The sequence below is a fragment of the Neovison vison genome, chromosome 1, assembly GCF_020171115.1.
Source record: "Neovison vison isolate M4711 chromosome 1, ASM_NN_V1, whole genome shotgun sequence".
In the NCBI taxonomy this organism is placed as follows: Eukaryota; Metazoa; Chordata; class Mammalia; order Carnivora; family Mustelidae; genus Neogale; species Neogale vison.
Genome location: NC_058091.1, coordinates 226,273,101 through 226,292,872, shown reverse-complemented (window position 1 = coordinate 226,292,872; position 19,772 = coordinate 226,273,101). Strand labels below are relative to the sequence as shown.

The following is a 19,772-nucleotide window of genomic DNA, read 5'->3' as shown; positions in this document are numbered from 1 at the left end:
ACCTATTCTTCCACCACTCTTCCCCATCATGGTAAAGATGTCTGATGCTCAGACATACCTTTCAAGATGATCGGTCCTGGCCTCCTCCCACCTCCATCTGCTCTGTCAGCAAGTTCTCTTGGTGCTACCTTTCACTGGCCACTTCTCACCACCCCACTGCCACTACTCTGATCCAAGGCACCATCACATTTCATCTGGATTATTGTGAGAGCCTCATGGATGGCTTCCCTGCTTTCTCCATGCTTCATCAGTTCCAACATAGCGGCCGAGGCACTCTTGTTACACACAGTCAGATCCTGTCCCTCCTCTGCTTATCAGCCCAGCCTCACCCTGATCTACATGAATGGGTCTCTGTCACCTTTCTGACCTCATTTATAATTCCTGCCTTTTCTCCACTCCAGCCATTGTGGACTCCTCAAGAGTTTTTTGAATGGACTGGACAAACCAGCCTAAACTTGTAGTCCCTCTGCTTGAGATGCTCTTCCTCTAGATAGTCACATAGCTAGTTTCCCCACTATCTTCTGAACTTTTACATATTTATTGCTTTTTTTTAAAATATTTTATTTATTTATTTATTTGTCAGAGAGAGAGGAGAGAGAGCGAGCACAGGCAGACAGAGTGGCAGGCAGAGATAGAGGGAGAAGCAGGCTCCCTGCCAAGCAAGGAGCCTGATGTGGGACTCGATCCCAGGATGCTGGGATCATGACATGAGCTAAAGGTAGCTGCTTAACCAACTGAGCCACCCAGGCGTCCCTATTGCTTATTTATTATTTTACTTTTATTTATTCTTTTACTTATTTATTTTGTTTGTTGTCTTCTCCCAACCAGAATACATGTTTTATGAGGGCAGGGATTTTTGCCATATGGAGTAATGTCCAGCATAAAGCAGTTGAATTTTCAATGAAATGAAAACATTTTAAAAAGACCGAAATAAGTCTCTGCCTTCAGCTCAGGTCCTGATCTCAGGGTCCTGGGATCAAGCCCCGCATAGGGCTCTCTGCTCAGTGGGGAGCCTTCTTGCCCCTCTCTCTCTGCCTACTTGTGATCTCTCTCTGTTAAATAAATAAATAAAATCTAAAAAAAAAAAAAAGAAAGACCTAAATAAATGGAGATATACAGTTTTATTGGATAGGAAAACTCAATATTAGAAAGATGTCAGTTCTCCTCAAATTGATAAATTCACTGCAATTCCAATAAAAATCCCAGTGGAATTTTTCAAAGAACCTGACAATTCTAAACATATATTAATGAGCACAGCCTAAGAATAGCTAATCACTCTTAAAGATTAAAGTGGGGAATCTGCTCTTCCAGATAACAACACTTTTTCCTCAACTTATAGTAATGCAGACAAGGTAGGATTGATTCAGTACTAAACAAATGGGTAGTAGAACAAAATAGAAAACCCTAAAGCAGACCTATGTTTATGGCAACTTAATATTACTACAGAGGCAGCTCTGCAGTCATTGGAGGAAGGAAGGAGAATTCAATAAATTGTCCTGAAACAGTTGGTTATTCATAAGGGGAAAAAAATGTACATGGGTCCCTACCTCACACCATACACAAAATTAATCCCAGATACATTATGCTTAGATGTGTAGGACAAAACTTCAGTGTTTTTAGCAGAAAATAGATCATATCTTTATGACTTTGAGGTAGAGGACCTGCTAAAAAAGACCAAAAAATTGCTAGCCATGAAGAAATTACTGAAGTATTTTTGCATACATAAAAATCTGGGTACATTAAAGTGAAGAACATTTGTTTATTAAGAGACACTGTCAAGCAGATGATTATTATCCAGAATATATAAAGAACTCTTAGAAATCAATTAGAAAAATACAAATGTTCCAAAATGAAAATGAATGAAGCCTTGAACAATCTTTCACAGCAAAAACACAAATGACCAATATTCATGATAATATACTTAATCTCTTTAGTAATCAGAAAAATTCAGATTTGCATTAGAAGTCACAGGATTTTTGCTTTAATTAAAAAGTGTCATAATAAGAAATGTGAGTAGGGATATGGAGCAAATGCAATACACACTGCTGGTGGAAATATCACTTGGTACCCCCATGGGGAAAATAGCGGGGTTGGCCTCTAAATGTGAACATTCACTTGGGTACCAGGAGACCTGTATAGGAATGTTTGTAACAGCACTGTTTACAATAACAAAAATCAAACAACTCCCCTCAAAGAATTAAGATGCTAGAAACAACCCAGATGTCTATCAACTGTGTGAATAAATTATAGTATAATCATGATACAACATTTTAGAATAGTGGAAATGAATGAAACCCAGCTACACATTGGCTTTATTTCCAGTCCTTTTGGCCCATGTTGCCCCTCTGCTGGCAGCTTATGCAGCTCAGCTCAAGATAGAAGAGCCAGTTCTTCAAGTAATAGCATGGACTTTCAGTGTGAGCCCTTTTTCTGTCTCCTTAAACTCAGCTTCTGACTCATTTTGCCCAGCTTCACACTCCCTGCACCTCAGCCCTAAACCAGGCTCGTATGCGTGCGTGTGTGTGTGTATGCATGTGCGTGTGTGCGCACGTGCACAGTTAAGAGAGGATTTGTGAACAGAGTTAGGATTCTGACAGGAAGAAGAAGGAGGGCGTGGACCTTGGATAGGCAGCCATTGTCCACTGCAGATCTTCCTAGACTTACAGTGGGGTTACATCCTGATAATCCCTTCAGAAGCTGAAAATACCCTAAGTTGAAAATGCGTTTAATACACCTGAGTAACCAAACATTATAGCTTAACCTACTTTAAACATACTCAGAACACTTCCGTTAGGCACTTGTTGGGCAAAATCATCTAACATGAAGCCTATTTTATAGTGAAGTATTGAGTATCTCGTGCAGTAGATGAAATACTGTACTGCAAGTGAAAAACAGAATGCTTGTATGGGTACAGAATGGTTGTCAGTTGTATCGTTGTTCTTCCCCCGTGATCGTGTGGTTGCCTGGGACCGGCTGCTCAGGCAGCTGCCCAGCGTTAGGATTAGGAGAGAGGATGGTAGTGCATATTGCTGGCCTGGGAAAAGATAAAAATTAAATATTCAAAATGCAGTTTCTACTAAATGTGTATAGCTTTCGGACCATCGTAAGGTTGAAAACTCGCGTCTGCCTGTCATAGGTCAGAGACCCTGAAGCATTGGTTGACACCTCTTCCCTCTTGTCTGCTGCAGACTTCCTGAGGGGAGCGCCATGTTGTCACCATCCATGCGTTCCCCCAGCACAGCACCTGGCACATCTCAAGGAGTCAAGAAATACTGAACCAAAGATGAGTCTAAGAAAGACCTCACTGGTCAGACCCAACAGAAACAGAAATCGGGTCAAGAGCCTCTTTGCCATATCAACATGCTCACTGGGAAAGCTGGTAGCTGTAGATAAGGAAATAGGGAAGATGACAAATCAAGAAACAGAGGCATTTAGGGCATTCTTTGGCTAGCAAAACCAAAAACGTACTGGTCAGAGGCACCAATTTTCCAGAGCAACAAAGTGTCTAGTTTAGGACACTTGCTTTTTAATGCAAGCATCCTCAAGTCTTTAGCAATAACCCCACAGTGAGGTGATGTTTTCCGGATCTTGAAAGGAGCACAGCAGAAGCTTTTGTCGTCCAGTTGCCAGGGCGGGGAACGTGGCTTACATTCAACTGGAACAGTATTTTTGGCAGCCGGGGCTTTCAGGAGCTTTTCTCAGCCATCCCCTCCACCAGCCAGCCACTCACTGGACAGACCAGGCTGACAGCACAATGCTTGGGCACCAGGCACCCCCGGCTCTGGTTTCCCCAGGTAGCCTGGGGTAATGTTTGGTATCCCTCTAATGATGACTAATTCACCATCCCAGTGTCTGAGGAGGTATGAAGGACTCAGACAAACCCCCGATTTTCCTGACTTTTGGTCAAAAGTGCCGAGACCTGGCCATTGTATTCCAGCCCTTCAGAACAATTCTTCTCCTCCCTGCCTCCACACTGGGGTCACCTCGTGCAGTAATGTGCTTTGTGCTTTGTGCAGGGGTTTTGCTGAGGAGCCAGGGGAACAGAATCCAGATGACATTTTGCTCACTAAACCTGGAGGGAGGGTTTGCATCCTGTACCTCTCTGGAGGAGGGAGCTCTTTCTTCTTATTAGAGGCAGCCACTGCTTGCCAAGCCTAGACTTCAGCTGCCCAGAGGGGCGCCTTCACTTAATTGGTACAGAGATAAGTACTGCCTTCCCATTCTGTCCCTAGGAGGCACCCAAAAGCATTGGACAAATCTGTGATTGCTTCCTGCCCTAGCTTTTGCTGGGAGTGAGACCATCTGCAGAAGGGCCGTGATCATAGCCTATGTTCCCAGCCCTGCTCCTGAGAGTTTTGAATCTTCCTGATCACTGCCTATCTGTGAGCCTCGTCTGCCCAGCCTGCTGGCTGCCTGTGCTCTGGCTCCTTGCCTGGCTGATTCCTGGCTCACAGCTTAGCCCCGAACTCCCACTTGTGCCCAGGCCCCTGCGTAGTTGCTGACGCCATCCCTGGATGCAGCCGGTCCGGGCCTTCCGTGCTGACTCTGGGCTTCAAAACTTAAAGGTTTAGCACTGACAATAGCCTCAGAGCCAGACAAGAAGGAATTGTTTCCCACCAAGTAAAGTATTTTCTGTCCAGCCCAATACGACATCTTTGAACAGCCAGGCTTGATCCACTGGTGTACAGTACACATACCCCTGTTTACAGATGGCCTCGTAGATCCTTCTGTTCCAAGCACACCTCCTATTCCATTCTTCTGGTCCATGACCACAGAGTTCATTCCACTCTCATCTCTTATCACGTGTATCTCTCTAGATTACAGATGATCTTTCTCAGTATTGTTTTCAGTAATGTGCTCAAATTCCCACTAAAATCCTTCACAGCTTGACCCATCGCCCAAGAGTCCCCCAACCCGTGCCTCCCCCAGGAGTCACCCCATCACACCACACAGGCACACACACAAACACCACGCAGGCACGCACGCACATGTATATGTGGGTGTGTGGACATGTGCACACATACACACAGGCCTACAGAGCCTGCTTTGGATTTAGGGTCCAGAGACTATTTGGCTGCTGAAGCCATATGCAGGATGAGTCAGGAGCCTGCAGAGAAAACCCATGTTGTTACTGGAAGGACTAGCTGTCCTGTCCTGGAGCTGAGCTGTGTGACTCGCTGGGATAGGAACGCAGGCATAAAGGATTAGAAAGAAAGTCAGGAGTGAGGAGGAATAAAAGATGAGGGAAATTAATCCTGTCGGAATCCTGGGAAAAAAGATCGCACTTTGAAAAATTTATTTGGGGAGCACATGGGTGGCTCAGTTGGTTATGTGTCTGACTCTTGACTTTGGCTCAGGTCGTGATCTCAGGGTCCTGGGACCGAGCCCCACATCGGGCTCCACACTCAGCAGAGTGTCTGCTTGAGGATTCTCTCCCTCTTCATTTGCCACTCCACCACTGCTCTCATGCTCTCTCTCTAAAAAAAAAAAATAATAATAATAATAATAACTTTTTTAAAAGAAAGGAGGGAAGGAAAGAAGGGAGGGAGGGAGGAAGAAAGGAAGGAAGGGAGAAAAATGTACTTGGGAGGGCCACCTGGGTGGCTCAGTTGGTTAAGCCTCTGCCTTCCGCTCAGGTCATGATCCCAGGGTCCTGGGATGGAGCCTCACATAGGGCTCCCAGCTCAGCAGGAATCCTGTTTCTCCCTCTCCCCCACTTGTGTTCTCTCTGTCTCTCAAATGAATAAATAAAATCTTTTTTAAAAAGAGAGAGACAAGAACAGAAAAAGAAAAGTGTTTTGGGAGCCATCATGCCTCTGGCTCTTTTGCTCAGCCACCCCCCCATTTCTGACCAGAAACTATGAAGAATCCAGCTCCCCTTTTCCCCATAATTCACTCTGGCCATCTAGTCGTTCCAACACAACTTCTGATCGGATTCCTATAGTGTAAGTTCCAGGTGCATCAATCACCTTGGCCACAGGAGACTATTTTGTGCTGTACCCCCAGCAGCTGGCCCTCTCCCACAGGGGGTCAATGCATTCAGGCTTCACCCCCTGCACCCTGGCTCCTGTGAAATGTATATGAGTGCCTCTTGATGTTCCCTTCTTGATGTTCCTTTCAGCTCTTCACACCACCTACCGTGATTCTGGGCACATATCATACCACCAGTGTTTGCTAACTGATGGACAGATTGATCATAAGCACACATTCCATCACCTCTTATTGAGTGGTGTTTTTCAAAAAGTGCTGGGAGGATCCTTTGCGCCAGAATCTTCTTGGGTGTTTTCTAAAATGCATGTGCTTGACCCCCACCACGCACTGGCTATTTCAGAATTTCTGAGAGTGTAACTGTGGCAGCTGCCTTGTAGTGGATAGATGATGGCCACAAACTGGCATTTCTGCCATCAAGAGACGGGGTCTATTTCTCCCCTCCTTGAAATTGGCCCATGGCTGCTGTGAACAATGAGCTGAACCTCTGCCAGTTCCAGGCCCAACCTTGGTCTCTGGAAGGCCTGGACTATGTGGAGGGACCCTAAGACTACGTGAAGAGGGGAAAGAGCCTGCTGAGCCAGCTCTCCACTCATCCCCTCCAATTTGCCCAGAATGTGGGTGAAGCTCTTCAGGACCCTCCGGATGAGACCAGACACCAGCTGAAAACCAATGGATGACCCCAGGTGATCACCTAGAGCAGAAGAATCAACCAGTTGATCCTTCCCAGAGTTCCTAACCCACAAAATTATGAAATGGAATAAGTTGGCTGTTGCTTTAAATCGCTGAGTTTTGTGATAACTTGTCACATGGTGATAGAGAATAAGAATATGCAGACGTCACACATTCTCCAGGTTTTTCTGATGTATCCTAGAATTTGAGTCACTGTTGTAAAGGGATCTGAGATTTAATGAGTAAAATTTTATATTAAAGATGAGAAAATATAATTCACTTCACAATTTGTTATTTATATATCCTAAGGGAAGAATATATGGCAAAATAAAATCTCATCATTTATGTTGAACTCATTTTGTTTACTGAACAGTTCTGATCATAATACAAACAAGAGAGGGCCTCCAGCTCTCCTGAACTTTTCTAGACAATTCAATTGCCTCAGACTGTGTTAATAAACAATGTCATCCCAATGGAATAAAATACGGCTTTGGATTTAAAATGTAGTGAGTCCTGACAACATTTGGTTTGGATTGGACATGTTTCCTTAGTCTTTGCTTCCAGGCCAAAACTAAGAAGATTGGTGGGGGGAAGGGGTGCGGGGGGTGGGGAGGTTAGTCTCTTGGGAGTATATTTTAAATCTGAAGGTTGTGGGTTTCTTTTGGGTTTCATAATGAAACCTTTAGACTTGTAAGTCACATGACCAACCACTGCTTTAGCCAGAGTTTTGGATGAAAACCACAGGACCCTATAAACCCCACTGGGATTAGTGATTTTTGTTTTGGTTTCTCAACAAAGCAATTTGGACAAATCTGAGAAGTTTTTACAGACTCAGCAGAGATCGGTGTGAAACTCAGCGTCTTCCTTGGACGCTTCAGCTGAGCTTCGGTGGGTTTGGACGGGTCCAGTGCTTAAAAATGGAACTCTAAAAGCATAAAACCACACAAGCCAAAAATATTTTCCAAAATGAATTTAACTAAACTGAAGCTGCTGGGATTTGTGCCCTCTCTGTGCCGACAAGTAAATGTGCCCCTTCCAACTCGATTCCCAACCTGCCTTCAAGCTCACTGGGTCGGCTGCATCACGTGCCGAGGGGAGCTGTCGCTCTAGAACAGAACCCTGGCCTCTTCAGACACTCTTCAGAGGTGGCGGTGTGTTTCCCAAGATTCAGTAGTTTGAAGCCTGGCAAGAAATCAACCTCACCACCTATTTTTATTTTGTTCATCTGAAAAACAGAGTGTCCATATGGTGGCATCACTTGAGAATAGCTGACAAATAAATACAGTCATCCTTAAAGCCAGTGGTTCCCAGACAACCAGTCTGGCCCATGGCCGGGCTGCGTCAACACTGCTTGAGACCCTGGTGAAAAATACAGATTCCCAGGCAGCTCTCCAAGTCAGAATTTCTGGATGGGAGCCCAGGAATCTTTATTTTTAATGAGCTGTTCAGATGATTGTATACATCCAAGTTTAGGAAACACTTTGGTGTTGAAAAAATATGACACCCCAGCCCTGGCCAAGATGGAGTAACATGAATTGGATTTATCCTACTGCCTGAAACAACTAAAAAAAACGGCAACAAAATGTATGAAAGAATGGCTTTCCGACACGGGACGTCAGGCAGTCCGGGATGATGATCACTGAGAGGGCAAAAAATGATTTTCCAGATATCAGGAAGGGAGAGCGGGCAACGCTTAGTGCATGACAATCACGTTTAGGGGATGAGGTTGTTAGGATGTGATTTCATTGTACTCCACGAAGGATGCTTAGTCACTTCACAGAGGACTCCTCACAGAGTGGGGCGGGCTGAATAACCCGAGGGCCTTCCTTCCAGTGGCGATACTCAGCAGCACAGGTGCGCATATGCTGATGGAGACTAAGGCCAAGTAAGGAATGGGTTTGCAACATGCTCTTATTTGTGTTTTAAAAATAGAGGTATTTACATATTACAATATGCAAAACCTTTCTGTCAGAAACCTAAGAGAGTGGTACATTGGTTGTTTCTGAGGCAGAAGCCTGACAAGCTGGGCTGAGGTGGGATGGAAACAAGTTTTACTGTATACTTTCTATTCTGTTCAAATATCTTTAAAATGATCATGTATTTCACTTTAAATAAAAAATCAAAATAAATGAGTCATCCTAAGGATTTCTTTAAATATTTAACCAGGAGTATCCGGCTGGTTCAGGCCGCAGAGCATATGACTCTTGATCTCCGGATTGTGAGTTTAAGCCCCATGTTGCAGGTAGAGATTACTGAAGAATAAGCAAACTTTAAAAAATAATAATAATAAAATCAATAAATATTTAACCAAATTTTATTTGATTTTTACAAAACACCTCTCCTGTAACTCTTCAGGAAGATGCTGACCATGTAAAGCACTTGATAGAATACACACCCCATTCAGTAATTTATTCTATGTATCGTTCACAATTTAGTTTGTCCTTATTCATCTGACATATAATACAATACTACACAACAGTGACAGCAAATTACATCATTTATTGTGTTTCAACTTAATTTGAAAAACAAGTTGTTGCCATTGCCTTTTCATTTCCAAAATATGAGTTTAAATTTATTTAATTGTTTTCCGGGTCTGGCACAGTCCCACATAATGCCCAGTGTTAATTATCTGGTCACATCCAGATTCCTGTGGTTGTTTCTAAAATCTACAAAGTATTCTATTTTAGACTCCCAAGGGTTCGAAGTGTAAGATGTTTGTATAAGGCCTGTGTTTGCTCTATGTGTGGGTACACGTAAGATAAAGAAAAGCTTCAGGCTCAGAATAAATGTTCTTCCCTCAGGCAGGTCCACAGTCCTGAATGGATGTCCATGTTCAGGCCTCTGGTTTATGGGGAGCCCTTCTTAAGGGAACCCCACACAACATTTCCTGTTGTGCTTTTTCCACTCTTCTGAAGGGTAGGATATGCATGTTTTCATTGTTAAACAAAAGATATGAGCTATGTGAACTACCTAAAATTTTTCTTCTGCAGATTGTAAGGATTTGGGAAATTTAAAGAACTAAAAGGCCCAAAGAAGAGATTTAACCAAAGAACCAAACTCAGAGAAAGTGAATTTGGGAATCTAAGTAACTGAGAAATCAAATCCATTCTTTCTGATATTCCATTGTTTTCTCTGCTCATGGATTCTCGCCACAGGACAAGCAAGGTCAGTTCCTTCTCTCTTAAATTCCTTCTCAAAAACAATGGGAAAGGAAGCAAAATATGGGTATGTTTGTGTTTGCTTGCGTCAACATAAACACCAGGAAACATACGTGAGAATCCCCTATAAGGACAGGGCATGGAGGTGGAGAGGGACTGGAGTACACCGGGACAGACCTCTCAACATTTACTGTTTTTTTTTAATTGAAATATTTAATTGACACACAGTGTTACAGTAGTTGCAGGTGTACAGCATAGTGATTCAATTTCTCTATACCTTGTGCTTTGCTCACCACAAGTGTAGCTGCCATCTGTCACCATACAGCGCTAGTACAATACTATTGACTACATTCCCTATGCTGTACCTTTCATCCCGTGATGTGTTCATTCTGTAACTGAAAGCCTGTGCCTCCAACTCGCTTTGACCCATTTCGCCCATCTCCACCACTTCCTTCCCTGCTGGCAGCCATCAGTATGTTCCTATACTTAGGCGTCTGTTTCTGCTTGTGTGTGTGTTTGTGTGTGTGTGTGTGTGTGTGTGTGTTTTAGATTCTACATATAAGTGTAATCATATGGTATTTGTCTTTGTCTTATTTCAATTAGTATAATAGTCTCTAGGTCTATTCATGTTGCTGCATATTGCAAGATTTCTCATTTTTATGACTGCATGATATTCCATTGTATATATTTCACATCTTTATGCTTTCATCTATGGAGGGACACTTGGGCGCCTTCTGTATCTTAGCTGTTATAAATAATGGTGCAGTAAGCATGGGGGTGTATATATCTTCTTGAATTAATGTTTTTATTTTCTTTGGGTAAATAGCTGGTTGTGGAATTACTGGGTCATATAGTATTTCTATTTTTTCATTTTTTGAGGAACCTCCATACTGTTTTTGACAGTGGCTGCACCAATTTACATTCTCACCAACAGTGCATGAGGGTTCCCTTTTCTCCACATGCTCACCAATACTTGTTATTTGGCTTTTTGATTCTAGCCATTCTGACAGGAATAAGGAGATATCTCATTGTGGTTTTGATTTGCATTTTCCTGATGATGAGTGATGTTGAGCATCTTTTCATGTGTCTGTCTACTGGCCATCTTCATCAACATACACATTTTTATAATGTTTTCATCCTGGACCATGTGAATGCATCAGCTATTTTTAGGATTTAAGCTAAAAAATATTTCTCAAAGCTTGTCTTTTTCCATAAAACCTTTATATAACATGCCTAAGGCTAGGTTGAATGGACTGAAGTTGCATAAACTGAATAAAAACAATAGGAAACTGGAGCTCAATCTCCCCCTCCCCTTTCCTCTGCTTATCATTTTGGGTGAAAAAAGATGTCCAATAATTATCAAAGTGATTTCCTTATGGCTTTTCCATGGCTTAGGTCAGATGACTCTGTAGGTTCCTAGAACATTTTGAGAGATAAAAGACAAAATTCTACTTGGTGTAATTCTTTCTTTTGGAGACATTTTTCGGTATTCAGTACAGAATCACCTGTGTAGGATAACAGGAGTCAACAAAACAATGAGGATCCTGGAAAGAAAAAGAGATTGTGGGGGGTGTGTATATACACACACTCATGTGCAGGGTGTTGGGGAAGATGGCAGAGAAGGCCTGGAGGTATTTCCCAATGTAAACATTAGAGGTTTAATTTTTGCAAAGCAGCTTTTCTGGTGAAATATTGCTGACTGTGTTTGGAAGTTGATAATATAATTCAGTTCTCCTCTGGGCATTGTGCGTATACTATGATTTTCTTGGTTGAAATGCCTCCCTCCCCACCCCAGAATAGTAGAAAGAGTGAATAATTTCATATTGGACACTTTCCCTTTTGGGGAATAATTTAAGCACTACCATATGTCTTCTTATTTTGTCCTTCTACTGTCTCTCACGAACCACTGGGCTTTGAAAATGCAAAAACAAAGCAAACACAAAGAAACACACGCATGCACGTGTCTGTGTGTGTGTCTGTGTATGTGTTTAAAAGCACTCTGTGGTGATTGTCCAACCACTGGGCCATGGTAACTATCCAAGAAGGTGTTTGAAGATGTGCTTCACTGAAGGGGAGTGATAACAACCTTCAGAAACTGTTTAATCCCCAGAAACTAAAATCGGTCTGATGGTAGCTGCATAAGACGCTAAGGAATAATCATTGAAATTAGACCCAAGGAAGAAGGCGTGAAGTGTGCCTGCTCTCAGGGCGCCAGTGTCAGAAGCACTCAGGTCCAAGGCACGTCTGTTTGACCTCAGACGAATTCTGAAGTGTTTTCCTGTAGAAGAGCTTGTTCTGAGTCACTCCTGGTGAATTGGTGTCTCTCTCTCTGACGTGGTGTGTGGCGTGGTTGTCCCATGTCCACAGTGAGCTGCCAGATCTGCAGAAGCAGAGGCCTTTTTCTGAAGTACTTAAATCAGTCTAGAAATAGTCTGATTATTTGATTTTTCACAGTTCTTTGCCTTTTTCCTGCACTGAGGAGTTCTGTAGCTAACTTTATTCATATCAAACGGCAATGGAGGTTAAAGTGATCTCTGATTTGGAACCATTACATTGACTTGAAAAGTGCAGAGGTTCTTTAAGTATACTCAGTTCGCGAGCACCCAGCCAAGCAGATCATTTGGGAAGCCTCTTATCTCAGAAAGCTGATTTTAAATTATAAAATTATCAAGACATTTATTTCAAAGATACTGAGAAAAATCAGGGTGTTCTTGTCAGGTGCCTAAGGCACCTTTAAAAACTTGACTCCAACATTCTTTAACATCTTCTCATCAAGAACAGGAGCCTCTGTCCCTGCTCTTGAATCAGGATGGGCTGGTGACTGCTTTGAGCAATAAAGTGTGACAAAAGCCTCACTGTGTGGCTTCTGAGGCGAGATTGGAGAAGGCCATGCCACTTCTACTTTTTCCTCCTGGGGTGCTTGCTCTGGAAGAATCTGGCCACCACGCAAGGAGTCTGCCTCCCTTGAGAAAGTTTTGCTGGGCAGGCTTCTGGTCACAGGCTCGCTGAGCTTCCAGTGGCTCCAGGCAGTGTGGATGGGCCATCTTGGAAACGCAGCCCTGTTGAGCCTTCAGATGGTTGCCGTCCCTGTTTGTGTCTGACTGCAACCTCAGGAGAAATTCCACGTGACAAAACAGCAGCTAAGCCCTTCCTGAATTTATAACCAACAAAATCCTTTTTTTAAAGTTGTTTTTCATAACGCACTGGTTTTGGTTTACACCACCAAGTTTTGGGTTGATTTGTTATTCAGTTCCAACAGGAAGGGAGTTTGTCTCCTTTGACACACCTTCTTGTTCCAGCTGCTTACGTTCACTTCTGAGCATTTACCCTGTGCTGGTGTTAGTCCATTTTTCCTTTGGTTCATCTTTTCATCCTCCACCTATATACACACACACAGCCTCATGGTTATGGCCAGTGGAATATGCACAAAATCGATCACTAGGCTCAGTTTTACTCTCTAATTCACTCAGTTCAAACCTCATTTTTCAGCCGAAAAACATGGGTCTGCAGGGATTAAGTGTTAGTCCAATGTCACAGGGCTCAGAAATGGCTCAGCTGGAAGTAAACCCAGGTCTTCAGACGCCCAGTCCAGTCCTTTTCCCACTAATTACTTTCATTTCCCATTCATCTCCCAAAATAAAATTGGTCAATCCTTTTCTAGTCCAGAAGCCATAAACTCTGAAAGGGCCAGATGCCTGGGCACAGCGCCTCATTTGGCCTTCCAGCGGTTCCAGCGGTGACTGGTGGGCTCCTGGCGAGGGCTGCCTGTAGCCAACCTGCTGGGGGGAGAAGAGGGGCAGTAAGTGAAAAGAGGAAAGAAGGAAGTGCCACGAGGGCCTGCGACATCCCTCCCTTGTTCCTCACAGGCCTATATTCTGAAGGCCTGACGCTGATTATGGCCAGAGTACAGGCAGGGATTCCCAAATGTGCTGGGAAACTGCCAGATGCCCTTCCCCCACTCCCAAGTTTCTATGTTAGACCCTTCTCACAAACACAGAAGTCTTTTTAGATGGGATACTATGTATTTCTGAGTCAGGCTTGAAAAAGATGAGCAACTGGGGCAAAAGAGTGGGAAACCCTCTGTTAGACAGAGGGTTAAATGTGAGAAGCATGTTATCAGTATATTTTATCTGCCACTGAGAGGACCAGGCATGCTATCATTAATACACTGCTGCCCACAGCCCCAGCATTGCCCCAATTTTTCTAAGCCCTACAGCATTGTTATATCATTTGTCTGGCAAGGGAATCAGAGCCAGTGAGTAAGAAGGCCACCTCCTGCGCTCCCCCAGCGTACCCCCACCATGGTGTATTTCCATTCCTTGAGCTTCTTGCCAACAACTAGATCTCCCTCCTCCACCCACCTCTCCACCATTCTCCTACACCAAAGGGTAAAGGATGATTAAAAGTCGTCTGCATGAGGTGTGGTTTCGTTCAATATGTACTGTTGGTTCTGCAAATATGCTGGTGGGACGTTGACCACGCATGTTATGTACCATATGCCGCTCTGTTAGCTGGCATGCAGTGGAAAGCCTGAAAAGCCAGGGAGAAGTGGATATTTTTTCTGCTTTTGAAGCACAGGCTTTAATAAAACAAAAAAACAAAACCCAAGAGTTTCGAGAGAAAAAATATCACATAATTACAGTTTCGTTAATCCTTCATGGATTCCTTATGCTGTACAGTTTGCCTCTCAAAAAAAGCAACCGCAGATTCATTCGACTGCCTAGGATTCGTAAAATCATGTCAAAATAAGTATATCTCATTTTCCGGGTTTCATATATTCTGGGAAAGTTATATGTAAATTGGGTTTTTGCAAATTTGGCCTTATTTCAAATATTTTCAAGGTGTTTTCAATTTAAACTGGTACTATTTGTAAAGCAAATAATAATTTGGTAATGCAAATAGTCACTCCCTAACTTATTTGTTTTGTAAGTTTGGACTATTGTATTTACACTTTTTCAGAAACAAGATAGATGATGACAGACAGTAAGACACTAACATAATACAAACTAAACATTTTAAATATAAATGAAATATTCTTAGTTTTAAAATTTGATCTAAGAATATAGATTTTTTTTTAACAAGTTTTATCTAAATTAAGAACTTGTGCCTATCCCAAAGTAGGGCAATCTGGCAAAATATTGACATAGCAAAATACCGAATTTATCCTAAGGATATAAGAGGACCTTGTGTAAAAATGTATGTGCTAAAACAAACAAACAAACAAACACCCAAACAAACAATTGCAGCACTGTTTATAATAATAAAAAGTTAAAAGGAACCCAAAATAGAGAGGTCAGTAAGAGACGTCATTTAAATAAAAACAGTATTTCATTTTCCTGCAATGTTTAGTTAGTTACACTGCTGTCAAAAGAATGAAAGTGAGATACCATTTTTATCTACCATGAGGCAACAATTTGAGAGTTTGATGACCTTCTGTCGAGGAGTATAGGGAAATGAGGGGTCAGAAGTGGTGTGGGTAAGTACATAAAACACTTCTTTACTCGGTGGTTGTGTCTGGGAGTGGCTGTAGTTTTGGGTACGATCAAATTTGCCAGTCCACAAATATTCCGGAGACTGAGACACTATAATCAATGTGACATCAACTTGAATTATTTATTTTAAAAATATTCCAAAGCCATTTTATATATTTAAGAGATTTAAAAAGAGATTTGAAAGAATTACACTGTTTAATGAGGAAGTATTAAAGTTTAATTTTCCTAAGATGTTTTCACTAGAAACATCTTTTACTGTCCTTTAAGGAGAAAATTTATATCTAGCTCTTTCAAAACAAGTTCTAGATAAGATCATCGTGTGTATTTGAAAGTTGGGTGGTGAATTCACTGCATTTGATAAACTCAGTATTACCAACTTCTTGGGTCTTTTTCAGGGAGAATGTATACATGCTCCCTAAAGTTTACTTGATTAAAATAAGTTAAGAAGTACTTGACAATTCAGTTTATAGAAATGAACTGTTATTTAAGATGTGGTCCCAAAGATTTCCATTTGGTTACCAATTTCTTTCTTCTTCCTTCCTTCCTTTCTTTTCTTTCTTTCTTTCTTTTTTTTTTTTTTTGGTGTGTGCATAATACAGAAAAACAGAGATAAGGAATACTCACCAATAACCTCACCATCCTAACTTGGCAAATTTTTTTGTCTATTTCCTTCCGTAAGTTTTTCTTAGAATTGTTATATATTTTTTAAATACAAAACACTACAAACATACAGAAAAATACAATAAATAATAGAATAAGTAGAATAAGACTCATGTTTGCTTCAGTATGACAAATCAGATACTTGCTGAAAACAACTAAAAATGCTAAATAAAATATCAGAATTAAAAATTATTTTCAAATGCGTCACTGAGCTGGTAGGAGACTATGAAATATTCAGAGGCAAATAAAGTGAAAGCAGGAAGTGGAAGGGAACTGTGCTCTGAATTTAGCCTCTCTGTGGAGGCATCTGAAGAGCCCTGCTGGTATTGACCTTGGGTTTTGATGGTGGCTTGAGGTAATGCAGACTGGAGATCAAGGCAAGAACCCCATCAAGGTGAAGTCTAATAGACACCCCCCCCACCCCTTGATAAAGCTAGGACCTCAGTGGGCAATGCCTTCAGTATACAGGTAAACTAGGAATAAATCCATCCCACAATGGGATTAGCAAGGAAACTTGCTTTTTTTGACCATTGTGCTGGGTAGAGGGGGGAGAAAAATCTCCCTTGAAAATTTATAACACAAGCATACCCATACAGGGATTTGCAGTCCAGAATTTACATTATCTGCGAGGAGCCAGAAAACCAAAATTTTATTTTCAAGTGGTTCAGGTTTTAATTGCTTCTAGGCATATGGCAGAAATAAAAGAAATATTCTCTGGAGGAGCCCACCTTCAAATAAGGCCTCAAAAAATTCCCACAATTAAACACAAGTTAATCTGCCCTGAATGAGACTCACAAAACACACAAGCAATAAAGACACCATGGGGGATATCCAAGAAACAAAATAAGAGAATCAGACACCAAATAACATCAAATATTGTAATTATCAATCTTATGTAAGATAAGTGCATTTTTACTTGGCAAAAATTAATAATAGAGGGGATTAAAATATACAAGGAAAGAAAGACTAAAAGTAATGATTTTATAAATTTGCAAAACAAGTAGAATTTCTAAAAATAAAATAAAAATTGAAATAACTCCAATGGCTTGGTTAAACAGAATATGGGAACATTAAAAAAATGTAAGAAGTTATTCATAAGGTCTGAATAATGCGAGTGGGAAACAAAAAGATAAAAAATATGAAAAAGAAGTTAAGAGACTTAAAGAGTAGATAAGATATTATGTGAATCTAACTGTAATTTCAGAGAACAGACTCTACTTCACAAGTAATCTGGGAAATGCAAAATGAAACATTGAGATGCCATATTACCTTTCTCCTCTTAGTAAAATTCATGATACCCGGTTCTGGCAAGACTATTAGACAACCAAGAAGTATTTTAGTATCTAGTTGGGGGTATAAGTTGGAACAGCCACTTTGGAAAGCAATTTGACAGTTTTTGTTTTGGGGTCTTTGGGTTGTTGTTTTGTTGTTGTGTTGTATTGTGTTTTGCAAATTACTGCACACTCCCATTCTGCAAGAAAGGAACACGTATGAGTCTAGCAGTTACAAAGCCCAGGGACAAGTTATATCTATTCAGCTGCAAGGGCATCTGTAAAGAAGATGAAAGGTGAAACTGAGGGGCCCCTGGGTGGCTCCGTGGCTTAAGCCTCTGCCTTTGGCTCAGGTCATGATCTCAGAGTTCAGGGATCAAGCCCCACTTGGGGCTCTCCACTCAGCTGGGAGCTTGCTTCCCCCTCTCTCTCTGCCTGCCTCCCTGCCTACTTGTGATCTCTCTCTCTCTGTGTCAAATAAATAAATTAAAATCTTTAAAAAAAAAAAAAAGAAAGAGAAAAAAAGGTGAAACTGAGGCAGTTGTGGGGATCATCTTGGTCATTCATTCATTCATTCATTCAATGAATAATTATTGAAGGACTTTTCTGTAGGCCAGTAGTTTAAAAGGCTTACCTTTCCCAGCTAGAGTCAGTTCTTACTTTTTGGGGTGTGAGGATACTCTGTCTGTGACTCCTCGAATCTGCTGTTTCTCCCTGTAGATCTGTGTTTTGACTGCTTTACTGCCCTCTAGACTTCCCACTAAGGAGAGTCCAGAACACATGAAAGAAGAGTGCAGTTCATTCCGCCTGTTGCCTGGAAGGAAAGGTGAAAGAAACACAGTTGAAATCCTTCACTTTCCATCCTGCAAGTTTCCCCTCAGTTCTGATCTTTGCCTGGCTACTCCAGCTAGTCTGTCTTATGCTGTTCCCAGGCCTCATTTTCCATAGCAGTCGCTTGGTTGTTATAAATACACTTGCAGTGAAATTTCTTGTAGTGAGGTTTGACTTGAGAGGGAAGTTTCTCGCCACTTGATCATGATTTTCAGTTGTTTGATGGCCAGAATGACTTTTTACATCTCATTGTATGTAGACTGCTTACAAGGTACTGTATGCAAAGTCAATTATTAGTAAAGATTTCTTGAAAAAAAAAACAAAAACAAGAATGTAAGTGAATGGATGACTTAGCAAAAATTGGGGAATTACTTTTAAATTTTATTTAAAACTTGTGGTCTATTGTTCTCGTGTGACATATACCTTTAATTGGAAAACCAGAGAGGAATTAGCATATGTATATCAAAATATATCATGCTACTTAGAGTCGAAACCTAGGTGGAGGTACTGGGTTGCACTTCATCCTATAGCTGTAAATTTGGTATTTTATGATTTTATGAAATTGGCTGCATCTAGCAATAAAAAACAGCATCTCCTGAATTGGAGTATCCATGCACTTGAATGTACTCTCAAATAGGCCCGAAGTAATTTTAAGCTTTAATTTTCCAATATCAGATCTCATTTTTAATTAAGGCTTAACTTCCACTCTCCCTTGCATCTCCATGGAAGGATTAGGCCAGGCCACATCACATCTGGCTGGGTCTGTGATGTCTCAGGGATTTATGAATGACAAGCGATATTAGAACTGGGGTCGCGTGCAGTCATCCTGAAATCAAAGCTGAATGCTGCCTTCCCATCTGCATAGGGTTGGGGTAAATAGGTCATCAAAGGCAGCATCCTTTCTGCGCTTTCCTTCTGTTTTCAGAATCTTGCCTCATAAAAATTCAGAACCAGAATCTTGTGGCATTCTCTAATGAGTAACCTGTAATCAAAAGCAAAGCTTTCTTTAACATTGGTTATGAAGAGGGCAAGGGAAGAAAGGCTGGAAGGGGTGTGAGGGAGAATCAGAAGAAGACCAGTTGGGGGTGCAGGCAGGCACTGGAAGTTCACCAGCAGGAGAGACTGCCTCTGCACCCACCCAGGAGACTCATGGAAAGACAAGGTCATGGGCCTTGTCTATCGGAGTTCCCACTAATAAGATGAAAAATATGCAAACCAGTGAGTTCACACAGAAGTTCAGACATTCTTGGGGCATTACAGAGAATTATTTTGAAAACATACAATAAGATTATTGAGGGGCTGGTTTGTCAGTAAGTAGCAATGGAGGCTCTGGGAATGTGGGGGCCTTTCCTGAAACCGCACGGGTGACCGCAGGTCGCAGAGGGACACTCGTCCCCCTGTGAACAGGGCTGTCTGTGTCCGGCCCATGTGTATGGTCCATGAGACCCAACTGGGGAGCCCAGCCCTGTCTTCATTTCCTTAGTGACTGCAGCCACTGAGGCCATGGTCTCATGAGGCTCTAAGACTCCCAGGGTCACGCCCTGGCTCCTTGAAGCCCTGGGCTTCTGCCTCTTCTAAGGGTAATGTGCTGGGAAACAGGAAGGGGAGGAGCAAATAACCCTGAAGATTTCACTAGGAGACACAGAGACCTACACATAGACCCAAAATAGCAGCAGGAGGTAATATATGGGAATGTATTT

At 41.9% G+C, this 19,772-nt stretch overlaps 1 long non-coding RNA gene across 2 annotated transcripts in view; it reads left to right on the top strand.

The window, feature by feature from the left end:
* Nucleotides 1-19,772, top strand: part of LOC122889209 — a 96,096-nt gene that overhangs the window by 62,883 nt on the left and 13,441 nt on the right. For both annotated transcript variants that reach the window (XR_006380847.1, XR_006380846.1), the window contains exon 4: nucleotides 9,651-9,825. This is a non-coding gene — a long non-coding RNA (uncharacterized LOC122889209). The remainder of the gene's footprint in view (nucleotides 1-9,650; nucleotides 9,826-19,772) is intronic.